Source organism: Hordeum vulgare, chromosome 5H (assembly GCF_904849725.1).
Source record: "Hordeum vulgare subsp. vulgare chromosome 5H, MorexV3_pseudomolecules_assembly, whole genome shotgun sequence".
In the NCBI taxonomy this organism is placed as follows: Eukaryota; Viridiplantae; Streptophyta; class Magnoliopsida; order Poales; family Poaceae; genus Hordeum; species Hordeum vulgare.
In genome coordinates, this window is record NC_058522.1 from 152,119,750 (window position 1) to 152,136,048 (window position 16,299).

Consider the following 16,299-nt stretch of genomic DNA (forward strand, 5'->3'; position numbering starts at 1 on the left):
TTTCCAGAGGAACTGCCAGGAATTCCACCTGACAGAGATGTAGAGTTTGTGATAGATCTTGTTCCGGGAACTGTCCCAATAGCCAGAAGACCATATAAGATGGCACCCCTGGAGCTAGCCGAACTTAAGAAGCAACTAGATGAGGCCTTGAACAAAGGTTTCATTCGTCCTAGCTCTTCTCCTTGGGCTTGCCCCGTCCTCTTCGTCTAGAAGAAAGACGGAACGGATCGGATGGTTGGAGATTACCGACCAGTTAATCTGGTCACCATAAAGAACAAGTATCCGCTCCCCAGGATCAACGACCTGTACGATCAGCTCGCTGGATCCTCGGTCTTCTCCAAAATGGATTTGAGGTTGGGATACCATCAAATCAAGATCAAGAACGGGGACATTCCAAAAACGGCTTTTGTTACTCGTTATGGCCAATACGAGTACACCGTCATGTCTTTCGGTTTAACCAATGCCCCAGCCACCTTCTCTCGTCTGATGAATTCAATCTTCATGGAGTATTTGGATAAATTCGTCATGGTATACCTCGATGATATTCTCATCTACTCGAAGAACGAACAAGAACATGCCGAGCATCTAAGGCTGGTATTGATGAAACTTCGAGAGCATCGCCTTTATGCCAAGTTTTCAAAATGTGAATTCTGGTTACCAGAAGTGACCTATCTAGGACACGTAATCTCTGGGAAGGGTATTGCTGTCAATCTCGAGAGAGTTCAAGCTGTCCTTGATTGGACTCAACCTGAATCAGTTAAGCAAGTTAGGAGTTTTCTTGGTCTAGCGAGCTATTTTCGCCGCTTTGTCGAGAATTTCTCCAAGGTTGCAAAGCCTCTAACTGAACTCCTCAAGAGAGATAAAAAGTTCGAGTGGACACCACAGTGTGAGCATAGTTTTCAGGAACTGAAAAGACGCCTGACTTCCGCACCTGTGTTGCTACCACCAGATTTTTCTAAGGACTTTGTTATCTATTGCGACGCCTCGCGACAAGGATTAAGTTGCATTCTCATGCAAGATCGTCATGTGATCGCATACGCATCTCGATAGTTGCGTCCACATGAGGATAATTAGCCCACACATGACCTTGAGCTTGCAGTTGTGGTCCATGCACTAAAAACCTGGCGACATTACCTTTTGGGTAATCGTTGCGAAATATTCACTGATCACCAAAGTCTGAAATATATCTTCACCCAACCGGATTTGAATCTCAGGCAAAGACGGTGGGTTGAGTTGATCCCGGATTACGACTTAGGGATAACTTACACCCCGGGGAAGGCCAATGTTATGGCCGATGCACTAAGTCGTAAATATTATTGTAACAATTTGATGCTACAACAAGGTCAACCACATCTCCATGAGGACTTTCGGAAGTTGAATCTTCATATTGTTCCTCAAGGATTCCTTTCTACCCTGGTGGCGAAGCCTACGCTTAAGGGTCAAATTATAGCTGGCCAAAAGCGTGACAAGGGTATATCACGGATTAAGGAGAATATTTTTAGCGGAAACGCTAAAGAATTTTCCATGAACGATCAAGGTGTTGTGTTCTTCGAGAATCGTCTAGTGGTTCCTAAGAACCCACACCTAAGGTAGTTAATCCTTAAGGAGGCTCATGATTCTCCTCTCACCATTCATCTCGGTAGTACTAAGATGTATCAGGACCTACGCCATAGGTTCTGGTGGACTAGGATGAAGAGAGAAATTGCTGAGTTCGTTGCTAACTGTGACGTTTGTCGTCGAGTTAAGGCAGAACGTCAAAGGCCTGCTGGCACCCTTCAACCTCTAGCTATTCCTGAATGGAAATGGGATTAAGTTAGTATGGATTTCATTACCGGATTACCCAAGACCAAGAAAGGAAATAATGCTATCTTTGTGGTCATTGACCGTCTTTCCAAAGTGGCTCATTTTCTTCCTGTTCGTGAGAGCATAACAGCTATCCAGCTAGCAGAGTTATATATCTCCCGAATAGTGTCTCTTCATGGTGTTCCCCTGGAGATTAACTCGGACTGTGGGAGTATCTTTACTTCTCGCTTCTGGGAAAGTTTTTAGAATGCCATGGGGACTCACTTATCTTTTAGCACTGCTTTCCATCCCCAATCAAGTGGTCAAGTAGAAAGAGTGAATCAAATCCTAGAACATATGCTCCGAGCTTGTGTTATATCGTTCGGTATGAATTGGGAGAAGTGCCTTCCATTCGCCGAATTCGCTTATAACAATAGTTATCAATCAAGCTTGGGCAAAGCCCCTTTTGAAGTTCTCTATGGACGAAGATGTCGAACACCTCTTAATTGGTCAGAAACCGGAGAGAGGCAACACTTTGGCCCGGACATGATCCAGGATGCAGAAGAGCAGGTTCACATTATTCGTGAAAAGTTGAAAACAGCCCAGTCTCGTCAAAAGAGCCAATATGATCGTCATCATAAGGCTGTGACCTTTGAAGTTGACGAGAAGGCTTACCTTCGGGTTACACCTTTGAAGGGTACCCATCGATTCGGTATCAAGGGCAAGTTGGCTCCTCGTTACATTGGTCCTTTTCGCATTCTTGCCAAACGAGGAGAAGTTGCCTACCAGGTGGAACTTCCTCCGCATCTTTCCAAGGTTCATGATGTCTTCCACGTCTCGCAACTTAGGCGTTGCTTTTCGGATCCTATCCGTGAAGTGGACCACGAAACGCTTGATCTCCAAGATAACCTTTCATACCGAGAATACCCCGTGCGTATTCTTGATCAAGCTGAGCGTACCACTCGACATCGAAACCTCAAGTTTCTTAAAGTTCAATGGTCAAATCATTCTGAAAAGGAGGCAACTTGGTAAAGAGAGGATCGTCTCCGACTTGAGTATCCTGCATTATTCCCGACGACTTCTAAATCTCGGGACGAGATTCCTTTGAGTGGGGGTGAGTTGTCACATCCCTGACACCTTAAGCAAGTTAGTCCTGTGCTCATGTCTTCTTTGCATTGCATCTAAGAAATTTTCAACAAGAACAAAGAAAGAGGTGAAGGAAAAACTCAAACCCTAGCCACTTCTTCAAATAAAAGAAATCTCAAACTAGTTAAAATCAATGAACCCAAAATGGCCTCAAGAAAAGTTCAAACTTTCTAATAAATCATGAAAGTAAATGAGCAATGAAGAAAACCATTTTCTTGACACTTTAAGCATTTTAAATAAATGCAAAAAGCTACTGGTTTCAAGTTTAAAATTTGAAATCAGAAACTTTAAACTTTCAAAAATATTGAAAACTTTGAGAATGGTTGGAAATATTCCAACAAATATTCTGGTGTGTTTAAAATAGTTTTTACAAACTATTTGGGAGTTAAAATAAATGGTAAAACAATGAAATAGCAAAAACAGAAATAGAAAAGAAAAGAAAATGGGAAAAACTTACCTGACGCTCACCTGGCCCGGCCCATCTCCTTCCTATCGTGTTCCTCCCCCGCCAGTGGGCAGCAGGAGGTGGCCGCCGCGTACTCCGGCGCAGCCACGCACCTGTGCGCCTGCTTGGCCGCCGCCTCGTGCTGCCAAGCACGGGGATAAGCTCCCCGAGCCCGTGGCTATCCATTCCCAGTGCCAGTTCCCCCCTCCTCTCGGATCTCTCCTCCCTCCTTCTGTTGCCATTGGAGCCCGAGCAGAGCTCGAGCTCGTCGTCGTTCTAGCCTCCCCTCTTTCCTTCTGAGCTGCGCATTAGCTCCGCCGCAACCCCCTGAAGCTCCCTAGCCACGAGCCCGACACCCAGATGCTGTGAAACGACGAGAAGCAGTCGTCTTCTTCCTCGGGTCACGGAAGATCGTCGCCGACGTTCTCCCTCTCCAGGCCGTCCCCGAGCAAACGAGCGCCACCACTGTACTCCTCGTGAGCTTGCGCGTCTTTCCCCTAAGATCTCCCCGTCGATCCCCTCCTCCAGGCCTAGTTCCACCGGAGCCCGACAAGATCCGCCGCTGCAGCTCGTCGTCGGTAACCCTCCGGTGATCAGTGCGTCCTTCTGAGGGCACCAGCAGCTTCAGGCCGTCGGGTAGATGTTGTAGGAGCTAAGTCCCGTGCGCAACTCCCTCTGTATCGATGACCTCGATGACGCCCGAACCTTGGCCGCCGCCAAGCTCGTCGCCGGCGTCATCTCCGTCCAGATCAGCCCCGGCTAAGTGCAGAAATGGAACCGCGGGAGAAGTGGCGTTCTTCTGGTGCTCTTCGTGCAGCGTTTGGCCTTCTGTGCGCCGTTTCCGAGCCCCCCCCCCCCCCCCCGACGTTCTGGTGCTCGCCGGAGGCTCCCCGCCGGCAAGGACGACCTCGCCGCCGGTGGATCTCAGCTGGCCTGAGCCACTGACGGGTGGGGCCAGCCTCTGGATAGTTTGGAAATAATAAAAATAAATCATATAAATTAATAAGACACTGACATGTGGGTCCAGTAGGATTAATCAGCTAATTAAGTTTAATTATAATCTAAAACTAACCAGAGACACTGACGAGTGGGTCCCACTGGTCAGGTTTGACTTTCAACGGTCAGTTGGACCTGCTGATGTCATGCTGATGCAGTAAAAGTATTTTCCAGTATAAGAATAATTCCAGAAATGTTTAAAACTTCAAAAATTCATAGAAATTAATCTGTAACTCCAATGAAAATAATTTATATATGAAAAAGTATCAGAATAATTCAAGGAATCTGAATATGCTATTTTCAATCCTGTTTGAAAAAGTTACAGAACCCAAACATGTAGATTAATGAATAAGTCAATTCTTATAAATACTTTATAAATGGAATTTGGAAAATATTTAAATTTCATTATGAATGACATGGTCAAACACTGTTCTAAATACAAACCAGCAACTTAACATGTCATCCCATGCATGATAACATCAAGTTGATCTGAGCATCAGGTCGAATCAATTAAAACGGTATCTAAGAATACCTCGTTTGAAGTGATATTTGAATTTGATTCAAATCAACTTCAAACCTAATACATGTTGGCTATATTAGTTTATCACCTTGCATTCTCATGCCATGCTCATGCATCATCTTGTTTGCATATGATTGTTATTGATTGTTGCCATTCATTTCGGTAGGCTCCGCACCCCCGGATTCCACCGAATATCCGTCTGACGGATATTGTCACTCCTCTGAGCAACAAGGCAAGCAACCATTTTGATCATCCCGATAAATCCCATGTTCTTGCTCCTGCACTTGTTTATTGCATTAGGATCAAATGCTTCAACTGCTTTTGCCACGTTAGTTGAACCCACTTCCTTTGCATGACCTATCCTTGTCACAGTAAATAGCTGAACCTTGCAACCTAGCATACCTGGTAGTTGCTTGAGCCATGATGTGTCTTATCCTGCTATGCATGCTATGCTTAGAGTTGTGTATGGTCTGTCATCTGGAAGATGAACAGAATTGTGAGAATGTGTTCGGTAAGCAAAGGTTGTGTGTTGAACCTGATTTGGTAAAGGTACCGATGAAAGGCTGTGTAGGAGTACATGGCGGGTTGTTTCATTGGAACCGTCCTTAGGAACTGAGTTCCGTGTATGTAATCCAAGACTAGGTACTAGTGTGGTTAACGGTCGTGGCCTCCGCTTGAAGGTTGCCGAGGTACATGACGTGCACATGGCGATAAGTGGCGAGAGCGTGTGTGACGAAGTACACCCCTGCAGGGTTATGATCTATTCGAATAGCCGCGTCCGCGGATATGGACTACTTGGAGACATATGTTGTTCATAGATAACTTCAATGGCTACTCATAAAATTGTCAAGATAAGCGTGAGTCTCGTGGACGGCATTTCCGTATGGAGACGTAATGATTCCACGATGGTGTATTATTGTGGTGATAGTGGACTCGTGTGCGAGAAATCAATTTGTCAAAATTATTTAAAAATTGCAAGTTGTCTAGCCACGAGTCTAGTGCTGGCTTTCCGCATGAAACCCCACAATACCTTATTGATACATTGCATGAGTAGATAGTTATCCTAAAGTCTTGCTGAGTACCTTCGTACTCACGTTTGTTTAATAAATGTTGCAGAGGTTGCTAATGATCCTAATGGAGGGTTGTTCGTAGACATTGACGACGACGAGTAGCTGGTGTCCCAGCTACAATCTGACCCTACGTTGGATCTGTAGTATAGTCAGGCCATGTGCCTTCTAGTTGCCCTGTCTGTACTTAGACAGTTTAAACTCTTCCGCTGGCTTGTAACTGAATGACTGCTATTATGGATCGTGAGACCCTTAATGTGTAATATTATGTGTGTGACTCTTCCGAGCCTCTTAAATAAAGTTTGTATGTTTATGGTTATGTTGTGATGCCATCGATGTATCTATACATATCGGTATGCCATGCGTACGTGTGTCATACTTGATATGTATGGGGTTCGATTACCTAGTCGTGAACTTTAGTAGCACTCCTTACAAGGAAATTCCCCTTTGTGATCCAACAAGCCTTGGTAGTTTGCTACTGCTCCGGACACATTGGTTGACCAACATGTGTCCTTCTTAGCTGCTGTGTCTGTCCCCCTTGGGGAAATATCATGCGATGTAATGGAGTCCGTGTAGCTTGCTACGACTCGTCTACACTCGCTGGTGACCGACACCTGCTTTGTTGGGTCATGTATGCATGTCCTTGTGTGGTACTGCCACTTTGGTTTGTGACTAGACTTGTCGATCCGGGTTCTTTGACATTGGAATGCTAGCGACACTATTGCATACGTGAGTCAAAAGACGCAAACGGTCCCGGCTAAGGTAAGGCTGCAGCCATGGACTTAACCGTGCGTGAGACCGCAAAGAGATGCGATGTGTTACAGGCTGGATTCCTATGAATTAGGATCGGGGTCCCGACACTAACCTTTTAACTATGTGCCAAGTGCCAGTGTCTGTTTTTCTGTGTTTTGACCCTTTTTCAGACGGGGTCCAAATGGAATGACACTTTACGATGACTTTTTTTGGACCAAAAGAGACCCCCGAAGCTTTGGAAGAAGGCCAGAAGAGCCACGAGGGAGTCACAAGCCCATGGGGCGCGACCTACCCCCTGGTCGCATCGTGTAGGCTTGTGAACTCCTCGTGGGCCCAACTAACGCAATTCCACCGCCATAAATTCCTATAAATTCAGTAACCCCCAGAAAAAATCCTAGATCAGGAGTTCCGCCGCCGCAAGCCTCTATAGCCAACAAAAACCAATCTGGAGCCCGTTCCGGCACCCTGCCGGAGGGGGAATCCATCTCCGGTGGCCATTTTCATCATCCCGGCGATCTCCACGACGAGGAGTGAGTAGTTCTCCCTCGGGGCTGAGGGTATGTACCAGTAGTTATGTGTGTTCGTGACATTGGGAACCTATGCATAGGGGTTGGCACACGTTTTGACTCTCCGGTAGAAACTTTGGGGCACTCTTTGAAGTTCTATGTGTTGGTTGAATAGATGATTTTGAGATTATGTGATGCATATCGTATAATCATGCCCACGGATACTTGAGGTGACTATGGAGTATCTAGGTGACATTAGGGTCTTGGTTGATATGTATCTTAAGGTGTTATTCTAGTACGAACTCTATGATAGATCGATCAGAAAGAATAACTTTATGGTGGTTTCGTACCCAACAATAATCTCTTCGTTCTTTCTCCGCTATTAGTGACTTTGGAGTGACTCTTTGTTGCATGTTGAGGTCTAGTTATATGATCCAATTGTGTTATCATTGTTGAGAGAACTTCCACTAGTGAAAGTATGAACCCTAGGCCTTGTTTCCACGGATTGCAATACCGTTCGTGCTCACTTTTGTTACTAGTTACCTTGTTGTTTTTGTAATTTCAGATTACAAAAACCTATATCTACCATCCATATTACACTTGTTTCACCTTCGCTTCGCCGAACTAGTGCACCTCTACAACTTACCATTGTATTGGGTGTGTTGGGGACACAAGAGACTCTTTGTTATTTGGTTGCAGGGTTGCTTGAGAGAGACCATCTTCATCCTACGCCTCCCATGGATTGATAAACCTTAGGTCCACTTGAGGGAAAATTGCTACTGTCCTACAAACCTCTGCACTTGGAGGCCCAACAACGTCTACAAGGAGAAGGTTGCGTAGTAGACATCAGTGTGCGGGCCCAAAATTGCCTGGTAGGAGTTAGAGAGGTTGTCGACCTCGAACCAGATGGGCTTGCGGCAGAAGTTCTTCGGCGAGCCGAACAACACGTCCAGCCGGACCTTGCCAATCAAGGAGCAAGAGTGGCCGGGAATGATGCCATGGAACACCGTCCGGGTCGGCTGGAGCTCGGACTTCATGATGCCGAGCTTGTCCATGGTGTCACGGTAGACGATGTTGATATTGCTACCGCCATCAACAAGCACCCACGTGAACCGGCAGGTGCTCCGTTGGGAGACGATGGTGGGGTCGAGGACCAGCGCGTAACCGCCTCGCGTTGGCATCATGGTCGGGTGATCCTCGGGCCCCCATGATATTGGTTTGTCCGACCAATGTATGTACTTGGGACTGATGGGACGATGGCGTTGACCTCCAGCGCACGCATGTGCTGGCTATGCTTGTCGTCATCCTCAGTGGTGAAGATGGCGTAGGTCGCGTCCTACTGGGTGTAGTGGTCACGGACGTGGCCGGCTCCCCGAGCGGGTGGTAGCAGCAGCGCAGGCTGCAGAGCGTCGCCCCACGCAATCATGGTGAACCAGCTCCACTGGCGGGTCGTGTGCGTGGCCGGCTTGGCCCCGGTGTGGAACTTGGAGGGCCCATCAAGCATAGCCTCAAAGGTGAACCTGGCCTACTAGGGCTGCTTGCCATTATTGGTGCGCTGGTGATGGATGGAGCTCGGGCTGTCGACCATCCGATAGTCCTCGATGGCGGCAACCTGCCGGATGCCATGACGGGCATCCGGCTGGTTCATCTTGCACTTTCCCTGATCCGGCTAGGATCGGCCGGCTCCGGGGTGGCAGCCGGCTTGGCCACGGTTGGCTTGTCAGCCGCGTCGACGAGCACTAGGAGCTTCATGGAAGACTCAGCCACAGCGTACTCGTTGTCGATAGCGATCAGCAGCGCTAGGGTTTCCCATTCCTGACGCATGAGCATGTGCTTGAGGAGGGTGCCGTCACAACAACCGTTGATGAAGTATTGGATCGCATGCACTTCATGGACGCCCTCGCAGGAGTGGAGGATCTTGGTCCATCGTGTGAGGTAGTCGCGGAGGAGCTCGGTCGGGCCATGTATGCACGGGGCGAGCTGGCGGCGCCATCTAGGACGCTTGTACGTGACGATGAATTTGTGCACAAACGCCTCTTGGAAGTCCGGCTAGCCATTGACGCTGCCAGCTGGCAGGCTGTTAAGCTAGGTCCGAGCGAAGCAGAGCAGCATGAGGGGCACGTACGTACTACCACGTGCGCTGGCGATACCGATGGCTGTTGTGTAGTCGATCAACTAATCCTCTGGCTTGGTCAAAGCATTGTACTTGGGAGTGTCGCGCGCCAAGGTGAAGCCCTTCGGGAATGATACATCTCCAACGTATCTTTAATTTTTGATTGTTCCATGCTATTATATTATCTCTTTTGGATGTTTTATATGCATTAATATGATATTTTATATTAGTTTTTGGACTAACCTATTAATCTAGAGCCTAGTGCGAGTTTATGTTTTTTCCATGTTTTTTCATATTGCACATAAGAAATATTAAACGGAGTCCAAAAGGAATAAATTCTCCGGAAAGATTTTTCTTGGACCAGAAGACACCTAGGAGACTTGGAGTAGGGGGCAAGGCACTTGCCGGGAGGCCACAAGCCTGTAGGGCGCGCCCTGGGGGGTGGCCATGCCACCTCCCTTGTGGGCCCCGTGCAGGTCTCCTAACCCTATTTCTTGGCCTATAAATTCCCAATCCCCTTATCACCAAAAAGAGCCACAAAAATACTTTTACGCTACTGGGAGCCTGTGTTCCCGAGAGATCCAATGTGGGAGCCTTTTCCGGTAATCTACGGAAGAGGGAATTGATCACAGAAGGCATCTACATTAACTCCATTGCCCCTCCGATGATGTGTGAGTAGTTCACCACAAACCTACGGGTCCATAGCTAGTAGCTACATGGCATCTTCTCTCTCTTTGATCTTCAATACCATTTTCTTCATGATCTTCATGGAGATCTATCTGATGTAATTGTTGGGGATCGTAGGAATTTCAAAAAAAATCCTACGCCATGCAAGGATCTATCTATGGAGAAACCAGGAACGAGAGAGGTTGTAGAGTATATTCATACTTTTGAAGATCGCTAAGCGGAAGCTATACTATGAATGCGGTTGATGGAGTCGTACTCGCAGTGATTCATATCGCGGTGGATTCTCTTCTATGTGCCGAACCACGGCACCTCCTTGTTCAACACACGTACAGCCCGGTGATGTCTCCTCCTTCTTGATCCAGCAAGGAGAGAGAAGTTGATGGAGAGTTCTGGCAGCACGATGGCGTGGTGGCGGAGGAGCTATGTGGTTCTCCGGCAGGGCTTCGCCATGCGCTACGGAGGAGGAAGAAGAGAGAGAGGGCCGCGCCTTGGGAGATATTAATTGTGTGTTCCCAAAAGGCAAAAACCTCAAGTATATATAGGAGGAGGGAGAGGGAGAGCTGCCTTGGCCCCTCCTCCAAGGAGGAGGAGCTTCGGCCGAACTAGGGGGTAGTCCTCCTCCCACAAGGGAGGTGGACTCCCTTGGAAGGACTCTTCCTCCTTTCCTTTTAAGTCTTTTTTTCCTTATCCATTTATCCCTATGCGCATGGGCCTTTAGGGAAGGCCTTGGCCAGCCCAATAAGGGCTGGTCCACCTCCTCTAACAGCCCATGATGTCCTTTAATCATCACACCCCTCTCGGGGGTCCTCCCGCACCATCCCGGCACTCCCGGTACACTACCGATGAGACCGAAACTTTTTCGGTGACCAAAAGAGCACTTCCTATATATCAATCTTTACCTTTGGACCATTCCGGAGCTCCTCATGATGTCCGAGATCTCATCTGGGACTCTGCTGCTGGCTATGCCTATAGGGATTTCCTTGGCAAATATGCAAAGGATTCCCCCGCGGCCTTGGAGCCTTGCGTTGGTGTTCCCTTTAAGAGGAAAGGGTGATGTAGCACAACGGCGGTAAGTATTTGCCTCAGTTTGAGAACCAAGGTATCAATCCAGTAGGAGGATCGCGTCAAGTCACAAGTACATGCACAAGCACAAAGAGCTTGCACCCAACGCTATGAAGGGGTTGTCAATCCCTTATAGATTGTTTGCAAAGTGAGAACTGAAAGCAAAAAGTAAACAAAGCAAAGTAAAAGTAAAAGCTGAGATGATAATTGTGAATAGACCCAGGGGCCATAGTGTTCACTACTGGCTTCTGTCATGAAAGCAAGTAGACGGTGGGTGACCGAATTACTGTCGAGCAATTGATAGAACCGCGCAAAGTCGTGACGTTATCTATGGCAATGATCATACATATAGGCATCACGTCCAAAACAAGTAGACCGATACTTTCTGCATCTACTACTATTACTCCACACGTCGACCGCTATCCAGCATGCATCTAGTGTATTGAGTTCATAAGAACAGAGTAACGCCTTAAGCAAGATGACATGATGTACATGGACAATCTCAAATCTATGATGAAAGCCCATCTTGTTACCCTTGATGGTAACAACATGATGCGTGCCTTGCTGCCCCTTTTGTCACTGGGAAAGATCACCGCACGTTATGAACCCAAAACCAAGCACTTCTCCCATTGCAAGAATCATAGATCTTGTTGGCCAAACAAAACCCAAGATTCGGAGAGACTTACAAGGATATCAAATCAGGCATATAAGAAATCAGCAAAGACTCAAATAAAATTCATAGATAATCTGATCACAAATCCACAATTCATCGGATCTCGACAAACACACCGCCAAAGAGGATTACATCGGATAGATCTCCATGAAGATCATGGAGAACTTTGTATTGAAGATCCAAGAGAGAAAAGAAGCCATCTAGCTACTAACTACGGACCCGTAGGTCTGAAGTAGACTACTCACGAGTCATTGGAGAGGCAATGATGTTGATGTAGAAGCCCTCCAGCTCCAAAGTCCCCTCCGACAGGGCACCGGGAAGGGTCTCCAGATGAGATCTCGCGGAAACGGAAGCTTGCGTTGGCGGAAAAGTGGTTTCGTGGACGCCCTGATTTTTTCTAGGATTTTAGGGAATATATAGGCCAAAGAGCTAGGGCAGGGGAGCTCTAGGGAGGCCACAAGCCTGGTGGCCGCGGGTCCCCTGGCCTCGGCCACAGGGCTTGTGGGCTCCTTGTGGGCCTCCTGACTTGGCCCTCAAGTCCCCCGATCTTCTTCTATTCTCGAAAAATTTATTTCGGGGATTTTATTCCGTTTGGACTCCGTTCCAAAATCACATCTGAAAAGAGTCAAAAACACAGAAAAACAGGAACTGGCACTTGGCACTGAATTAATAAGTTAGCCCCAAAAAAGAGATAAAAGGAATATAAAACATCCAAAGGTGACAAGATAACAGCATGAAACCATAAAAAATTATAGATACGTTTGAGACGTATCAAGCATCCCCAAGCTTAACTCCTGCTCGTCCTCGAGTAGGGAAGTGATAAAGAATGAATTTTGGATGCTTTCATGCTACCTAGCAGAGATGTCCTTTGTAACTCCTCTTATGTGACATGAATGTTCAGATCCGTTAGATTCAAAACAATAGTTTTCTATTGACGTGGAGACAATAATACTTCAAGCAAACTAGCAAGGTAACTAGGAACTTTCAAAATGACAAGGCCAAAAGAAAGTTATCCCTACAAAATCATATAGTCTAGCTATGCTCTATCATCCTTGCACAACGAATTTAAATCACGCACAACCTCGGTATTGGCCAAGTAATTGTTTTCACACCTTTACTTTCTCAAACTTTTTCAACTCTCATGCAATACATGAGCATGAGCCATGGTTTTAGCACTATAAGTGGAATGGAGTGTGGTGGAGGTTGCAAGGTAAACAAGGAGAAGATGGTCACATCGACTAGGCATATCAATGAGCTATGGAGATGCTCATCAATAGATATCAATGTGAATGAGTAGGGACTGCCATACAAATGATGCACTAGAGCTAGGAGTATGTGAAAGCTCTTAAAGAAAACTAGTGGGTGTGCATCTAACTTGCTTGCTCACGAAGACCTAAGGCAATTTTGAGGAAGCCCATCATTGGAATATACAAGCCAAGTTATATAATGAAAAATTCCCACTAGCGATATGGTGGTGACAAAACGAGAGACTCTCAATCATGAAGATCATGGTGCTTAATAAGCACAAGTGTGGAAAGATAGTAGCATTGTCCCTTCTCTCTTTTTCTCTCATTTTTTTGGTGGGCTCTTTGGCCTCTTTTTTTATTATTATTTTTATTTTGGTGGGCATCTTTGGCCTCTTTCTGTAAATGGGCTTCGCTGGCCTATTTTATTTCCTCACATGGGACAATGCTCCATCAATGATGATCATCACACTTACAACTCAAAACTTAGAGCAATGATGACTCTATATGGAATGCCTTCGGTAGTGTACCGTGACAATGATCTAGCATGGCATAGACATCAATGGAAACATCATGCTAGTTGTCTTATGATCATGCAATGGCAATGTAGAAATTGTGGCACATGTCATGGTGGTAGTTGCATGGCAATATATCTCCGAATGGCTTTGAAAAAGCCATAGTAGGTAGGTATGGAGGCTGTTTTGAGGGAGGCTAATGGTGGTTTTATGCACCGGCGAAAGTTGCATGGCACTAAAGAAGATAGTGATGGTGGAAGGTGAAAGTGCATCTAAACCATGGACTCAACATTAGTCATGAAGAACTCATATTCTTGTTGCAATAGTTTTAGTAGTAATCGAAACAAAGCATTCAACGCATACTCCTAGGGGAATGGTTGGTAGGTATAAACCATCGCGCGATCCCGTCCGCTACGCAAAGGATGACAATCAATAAACTAATCATGCTCAGACTTCATCACATAGCGGTTCACCATACGTGCATGCTACGGGAATCACTAACTTCAACACAAGTATTTCTAGATCCACAACACCATACGAGTATAACTTCAATATTACCACAACCACAACTCAAAACTAATTGAGATGAATCAAACTTCTCTAACTACTCAATGCACATGAAGGTGGAAGTTTTCATACCCCTTTGGATAACTACCCCTTTTGAGACTACTTTCATAGCATAGATCAACTACCACACCACGCACTGCCGTGCTCTAAAAGATAGAAGTGAAGCACATAGAAAAAAATCAACTAGCTCAAAAGATATAAGTGAAACACATGTGAGCTGAATTGCCTAACAAAAGGATATAAGGGAAGCTCGACAAAATCACGGTGAGTGCATGTCTCTCTATCTAGGTGTGCAGCAAGGAATATTGTGACACAACAAAAATAAAATACTTCTACGATACAAGACGCTCCAAGTAAAACACATAACATGTGGTGAATAAAAATATAGCCCCAAGTAACCTTACCGATGGATTGAAGACGAAAGAGGGGATGCCTTCCCGGGGCATCCCCAAGCTTAGGCTTTTTCGGCATCCTTGAATCAACTTGGGGTTCCTTGGGCATCCCCAAGCTTGAGCTCTTGCCACTCTTTATCTCTTTGTCCATAAGAACTTCACCCAAAACTTGAAAACTTCACAACACGAAAATTAAACAGAAACTCGTTATAACATTAGTATAAGAAAGCAAACCACCACTTCCTTAGGTACTATATCAAACTTAAATTCTACATATGTTGATGTTGGGTTACTGTATTTTCAATCTTCCATGGCTAATACCCCCCGATACTATCCATAGTTTCATCAAAATAAGCAACCAACTCAACAAAAACAGAATCTGTTAACAGCAGACCAGTCTGTAGAAATCTGTATACTTCGTATACTTCTGGTACTTCAAAACTTCTGAAAAATTACGACAGTCTGAATAATTTGCGTAGAAATCAGCAGCAAAAAGAATCAACTCAAAATCTCTCACAGAAAAAATGAAAATTCTTTTCGTGAGAAGAAAGTTTCTGTCTTTTCCAGCATGATCAAACGATCATCCCCAAGACTAATCATAACGGTTTTACTTGGCACAAACGCAAAAGAAACACAAAAACACAATCATAACAGAATTATGAAAGTGTTGAAAACACAAAACAGAAAGAAAAAGGATAGATTTGTTGGGTTGCCTCCCAACAAGCGCTATTGTTTAACGCCCTTAGCTAGGCATAAGGTGATGGAATCACGTATAGTCATCTTTGGTGCTCAAACCATAAGTAGCCCTCATCATAGATTCATAAGGCAATCTTATTTTCTTTCTAGGAAAATGCTCCATTCCCTTCTTTAGAGGAAATTGAAATCTAATATTCCCTTCCTTCATATCGATGATAGCACCAATAGTCCTTAGGAAAGGTTTACTAAGAATAATGGGACATGAAGGATTGCAATCTATGTCAAGTACAATGAAATCCACAAGTACATAGTTCTTATTTGCACCAATAAGAACATCATTGATCCTTCCCATGGGTTTCTTGATAGTAGAATCCGCAAGATGCAAATTAAGAGAACACTCTTCAATCTCATGAAAACCAAGAATATCATATAAAGACTTTGGAATCGCGGAAACACGAGCACCCAAATCACACAAAGCATTGCATTCATAGTTTTTGATTTTTATTTTGATAGTAGGTTCCCACTCATCATGAAGTTTTCTAGGTATAGAGACTTCTAATTCGAGTTTCTCTTCAAGAGATTTCATCATAGCATCTACGATATGTGCGGTAAAGGTTTTGCTTTGGCTATAAGCATGTAGAGAGTTTGCAATGGATTGCATCAAGGAAATGCATTCAAACAAGGAGCAACTATCATAATTGAATCCCTTGAAATCCAAAGTGGGAGTTTCATTACTACCCAATATTTTGATTTCTTCTACTCCACTCTCCACACCTTTATCATCAGGATAGGTGGACTCCGAATCATTGGGGCGTTTTTCAACCAAAGTGGATTCATATCCAGCCCCTTCATCAATAGGTTTGACACGTGAAAACAAATATTCAATAGGAGTCACACCAAGCACTTTAAGGTCTTCGTGATTTGCATCACTAGAACTCACCCTTTTAAACCATTCATGCTTAGCGCGAATTTGGGCGGTTCTTTCTTTGCTCTCATTCATGGAGACACGCATACCTTGTAAAGTTTCACCCAAGTTAACCTTGGGAGGAGCACATCTAACTTTCAAAGCATCAATATCACCAGACATCCTATCAACGCTCTTAGCCAAATCATCAATTTTTAGTAGTTTTTCCTC